We start from the raw sequence: 5,119 nt of genomic DNA, 5'->3' as shown, positions 1-5,119 counted from the left end.
CACGATATATTATATATATTTAATTTTTTTATATATATATATAAATATAAATGTTAAAAAAAAAAGGGGCTGCAGGTCGCCTTTGTTCTGGGGGAGCAGCTGGGTGGGTGTGAGTGACCCCCCTCCATGGGACAGAGTGGCTTCAGGCTGGGGGGTCCACAAGGGGTTGGGGACATGGGTGCTACAGCGGCCCCAGGGAGGGACGAGCTCCTTCCCCATGCCCAGCACTTGACCTTGGGGTGACGTCTGTGGTGGCACGAGGCGGGGGGGCTCCACTGGCCCTGCAGACCCCAACCAAGCAGCCCAGGGGGCGGCAGGACGTGCCAGGCTCCGCTGACCTATTTTACCGAAGCTTTTAGCTGGAGCCGATGCCAGGAGGGGCAGGGGAGGTTTGCCAGCCCCTCCACACCCCGCCTGCCTTCATTTTCTAGATATATATATTTTTTTTTTTCCCCCAGCAAACCCTGCAAACAAGCTCGCTTAACGATTTTGTTTCCCTACAAACTCGGTGGGTTTCCACGCCTGGTTTATTATGCATGAACCAAGCGGTTTCCCTGCTGCTCCCAGGGAACCCATCTTTAAAACAACAACAAAAAAGCTGCTCTGTCGTTCTTAACGGCTTTTGGCAGAGCGAGGAGCGGGCCATGGAAGCGGGGAGAGACGGATGGACACGGAGGAGAGACATTTCAGTTTCTTCTCCATCCATCACCCCTCAACTCCAACGCCGACGCGCGAACCAAGCCAGGCAGCTTCAAAGGGCTCCGAAATCCGAGCCCCGGAGGTGCCTCCACCTTGCTAAAGCAGCACAATCCTTTCCCCAGGAAGCCAATCTCCCCTCCAGCCGCCTCATTTCTTCCCCAGATAGATTCTAATTTATTCCCCAGGACTCACCGCCTCCTCGGTGAGCGGCACAGAAGTCTCTCGCTGCCTTCTTCCTCCTCTCGCTTCCCTTCCCTCGCTGGGGCTGCAGCCTTCGGGGGAGCAGGGGCAGGAGGGAAGGAAAGTTGGGGTGAGCTGCGTGGTTTTCCTTCGCTTCCATCCCCGTGGCGCCCGTTCTCCCCTCGATGCGGCGGAGAGGAGGGCGGCAGGCGGGAGGGGAGCGTCTGTGCTGAAGTTTGGGGCCCCTGCCCTTGTCCCTTCATTTGGGGTGGGGGGAAGGACCCCCCCCCAGGACCAACACCACGTACTCCCCCTCAGGGCCCAGGGTTTGCTCCAAAATCCACCCTCTACCAGCAAAACCACGAGGCAGGCAGAGAAACAACCGGTATGGACAGCCACAACTTAACTCCGAGCCACTCTGGCAGCTGCAGGAGGTTCAAAAAAAAATAAATGAAATGAAGATTCTCTGAAGAAAAGCGTAATTTGTCTCTCGGAGCCCAGCGCCCGATGATAACACGCTGTAACCAGAGATACGATTCCCGTCCCTTCCCTCACCGCCGGCTGTCAGGCTGGAATTGAATCTTTCAGCCCTCTGTTACCTCGGCTGGTGATAAAATAAAATTTGATTTCGTTCCTAATAAATCACAAGCTCTTGGAGAGGAAAAAAAAAAAAGATTGAGGGAGGTTTGAGGTTGCCTGAATTTGTCTGTGTGGCAGAAGGATGAACAGTGGGGTTAAGGCCAGCACCCCAGCACGGTGCTTGGCATCTACAGCCACCCTGAAGCAGATGCAGGAAGCAGGGAAGCAAAGCAGAGGTTACAGGCGGGAGCTGCCTACAGGCCTCAGTTTCCCCACCCACCCAGGGCTCACAGGGCCAGGTCAGCACCAGGAGCAAACCATGAGGGCAGTGACACAGCAGCCACCCCTCCAGCCGCAGCACTGCAGGGTCTGCCCTGGGCAGGACGGCTGCTTAGAGGGCAGTGGAGAGGGGGAACGACAGGGTGAGATAATAACTCCCCCTTGGCGCCAGGCCTCAGGGGCAGCCCTCAAGAGCCAGGCCTTGGCCCTCACAAGCTTCGGCACCAGGCTTCGGCCTTCACAGGCCTCAGGAGCAGGCCTTGGCCCTCACAGGCTTCACCCCTTACAGGCCTCAGGAGCAGGCCTTGGGCCTCACAGGCTTCACCCCTTACAGGCCTCAGGAGCAGGCCTTGGGCCTCACAGGCTTCACCCCTTACAGGCCTCAGGAGCAGGCCTTGGGCCTCACAGGCTTCACCCCTTACAGGCCTCAGGAGCAGGCCTTGGCCTTCACAGGCTTCAACCCTTACAGGCCTCAAGAGCAGGCCTTGGGCCTTACAGGCCTCGGCCCTCACAGGCCTCAGGAGCAGGCCTTGGCCCTCACAAACTTCAGCACCAGGCCTCGGCCACCACAGGCCTTGGCCCTCACAGGCTTCAGCCCTTACAGGCCTCAGATCTCACAGGCCTCAGGAGCAGGCCTCGGCCTTCACAGGCTTCACCCGTTACAGGCCTCGGCCCTCACAGCCCTCAGGAACAGGCTTCAGCCCTCACAGGCCTCGGCCTTGCCGCTTCACGGCACCCGCCCCGGCTCTCCCGACCCCTTCAGCCCCGGGCCGCCCGGCCCCCGCCGCGCCCCCTCCTCGCCGTTCCCCGCCCCAGGCGGGCACTGAGGAAGCCCCGCCCCCCGCGGGCTCTATTTATAGCTCGGGAAATCCCGCGAGACTTGCGTGATGTCCCCGCCAGGTGAGAACGAGGCGCGGGGCGGGACTTGCCTCCCGCTGCTTGCGTCATCACTTGGCGCCCGGCGCCAGCGGGCGGGAGGCGCCGGGTGGGGCCTGGGGGCAGCGTCGGGGGGTTCCGGGAGCGGAGGGGCCCTTGGTAGGGGCGGGGGGCATCGGGCATCGGGCCGGGGGGGCAAGAGGGGGCTCGGGGGCTCCAGGGGTGTTGGAGGGCCCAGGCAGGGCTGGGGGGCGGTGGGGCCTAGGGCTGGGGTGCAGGGGCCCAGGCCCAGGGGCTCTGGGGGGCCCAGGGCTGGGAGGTGCTGGGGGCCCCAGGGCTGGGGGCTGCTGGGGCCCGGGGCTCGGGGGGTGCTGGGGGGCCCAGGGCTGGGGGGTGCTGAGGCTCTGGGGGTGCTACAGCCCAGGCCTCTGGGCTCTGAGGGGGCTCAGGGCAGGGGTTGCAGGGGTCCAGGGCTGGGGGTGCTACAGCCCAGGCCTCTGGGCTCTGGGGGTGTTCAGGGCTGAGGGGACCCAAGGCTGGGGGGTACTGGGGGCCTTGGGGGGGGTCTGCTACGCCCATAACCCTGTTCTGCTTCCTGGGGGGCAGCAGGCAGAGGTGGGCAGAGTCCCCCCCCCTTCACCTGCAGCCTGACCCCCATGCACTCCCGCAGGCTTCTGTCCTCAGATGAACGGGGGACACGCCGGTCCCCGAGCAGCACGGGGGCTCCTCCAGGAGTGGTGTCACTCAGCCCCGGCGAGGGCAGCCCCGGAGGGCACGGCCGAGCCCCGGAGCTGCCCACAGCAGCCAGGCCTGTGCCCGAGAGCGCTGGGAGCGGAGGCAGGAGGGGCTGGGATGGGGTTTGCCGAGTGCTGGGGGGCTCCCGGGGAAAATGCTGCTTTCAAAGTGCTAAATCGTGTTAGTGCTGGCCTGGCCCCGGGTGGGAGCGCTCCGTAAGAGCGAGTCTCCATCCCTAACCCTTGGTGATAAATAATAAAACACCACTTTCTCTTCTCCTCGTGTTCTTGGCCCCCTCTGGTAGCCCTTTCTGGAGCAGCAGCCTGTTTCCCAACGTGCTGTCGTGGCGAGGGGCACTCGCTGTGCACAGGAGTTGCTCACAGCAGCCCTTGGCGCTTCCACGGTGTCACAGCCCTTGTTCTGAGGAGAAAAAGGGTCTTAATATTGTGAGTTCGGCTGCCTCTGCCCCTCGCAGGGGGCCAGAATCGGGACCTGGCGCTGGCAGGTTGAGCTCTGGCCGTGGCTGTGGGGCGCACGGGCACCCCCAGTTTGTGTTACCTGGTTTTAAATGGTTGGGTTTTGTTTGCCAGTGTGTGCTGGAGGGACAGGGGAGCTGGCATCGGCTTGTGGGGGGTCGGTGCCCCCCATGCTGGGTTCCTCCTCCTCCTCGTGCTGCGGGGGTGAGTCCTGGGCGTGGGGGGTGAGCTCCTGACCCTGCGCTGGGGCAGGGGGTAACGGGGCAGCTCTCCCCGGCTCTGCCCCCCAACAAGACGGTGAAGGAGATCAGGTGGAGCTTTTTGTGCCACACCAGTGCCACCATTTACGGGGTGACAGCGGGGTCTACGGGGCTCGGATGAAACCACCTGGCGCTGGTGGAGGATCCGTCCTTCAACCTCTCCGTCCACGGCGAGCGGCTGCGCAGGGGAGGATGGAGATGACAGAAATCCCTTTGTTGGCAGCACCTGCCAAGCCAAGGCCGGTGAGCACAGGCAGCCCCAGCTCTGAGCTCCCCACACTGTTTCCTGACCTCCTGGCTCCAGCACGCTGCGGCCACGCTGGGTTTGAGCTAATCTGGCTACAGCACGGGGCGTGCGGCTGGTCCCCATGGCCATGGTGCTTGTTGGGCCACATCCTGGCTGCTCCCAGCCTCTGCCCAAGCTTTCGGTTGCCCCCGAGCCCCTCAGGACAGGACGATCTGCTTTTGCCGGTGTGTGTAATCCCCTCCTGTTGTAGTTTCCCAAAGTCCCTCCGTGGCACCATCCCTGGTGATAGTGGTGGCTCAGACCTCTGTGCCCACCTTCACTGATGCTCTCTGCTGCCCGGCTCCCCGTGCCACAGGGACATCCCTCGCCATCACATGCCAAGAGCCACAGCCCGTGCCCACGGCCAACCATTCCCAGCTGCAGGGAGCAGCTCTGTCAGCGGCACGTGCCAACGGGAGTGACAACCTTGGGACTGATCCCGTGTCCTCCCCTTGGCTCTCACGGACACCCCGACACCCCCATGGCATTTCCTGGCACGATGGTCGCGGAGCGACAGAGCCAGCGGCTCCGCTCGGTGTATCCCAAAGTCCTCAGTCAGCACCCAACGCTTTCAGCCCACCCCAGCGAGGTGCTGCCCGTCTCCCCATCACCCAGGGACCGCAGGGGGTGTCTGGTGCAGCGACGCTTCACCTCGCCGGGGATGTCCCCGCCTGCGAAACCCCTCAGCGCTGCCCCGCAGGCAGGAGGAAGCCCCTGCCTTGCCCAAGAGCTGGCGTCCTCCCCGGGGA

At 63.2% G+C, this 5,119-nt stretch overlaps 1 long non-coding RNA gene across 1 annotated transcript; it reads left to right on the top strand.

Moving 5' to 3' along the window:
• The first annotated feature begins 2,681 nt into the window (after positions 1–2,681).
• On the top strand, positions 2,682–3,624 carry LOC137671587 (uncharacterized). Its single transcript, XR_011049426.1, has 2 exons — positions 2,682–2,772; positions 3,284–3,624. It is a non-coding gene; the product is annotated as an uncharacterized lncRNA (long non-coding RNA).
• The last annotated feature ends 1,495 nt before the right edge of the window (positions 3,625–5,119 follow it).

This window comes from Nyctibius grandis, chromosome 17, assembly GCF_013368605.1.
Source record: "Nyctibius grandis isolate bNycGra1 chromosome 17, bNycGra1.pri, whole genome shotgun sequence".
NCBI lineage: Eukaryota > Metazoa > Chordata > Aves > Nyctibiiformes > Nyctibiidae > Nyctibius > Nyctibius grandis.
Note: the sequence above shows the minus strand (reverse complement) of the source record. Positions and strands in the feature narration are given on the sequence as shown.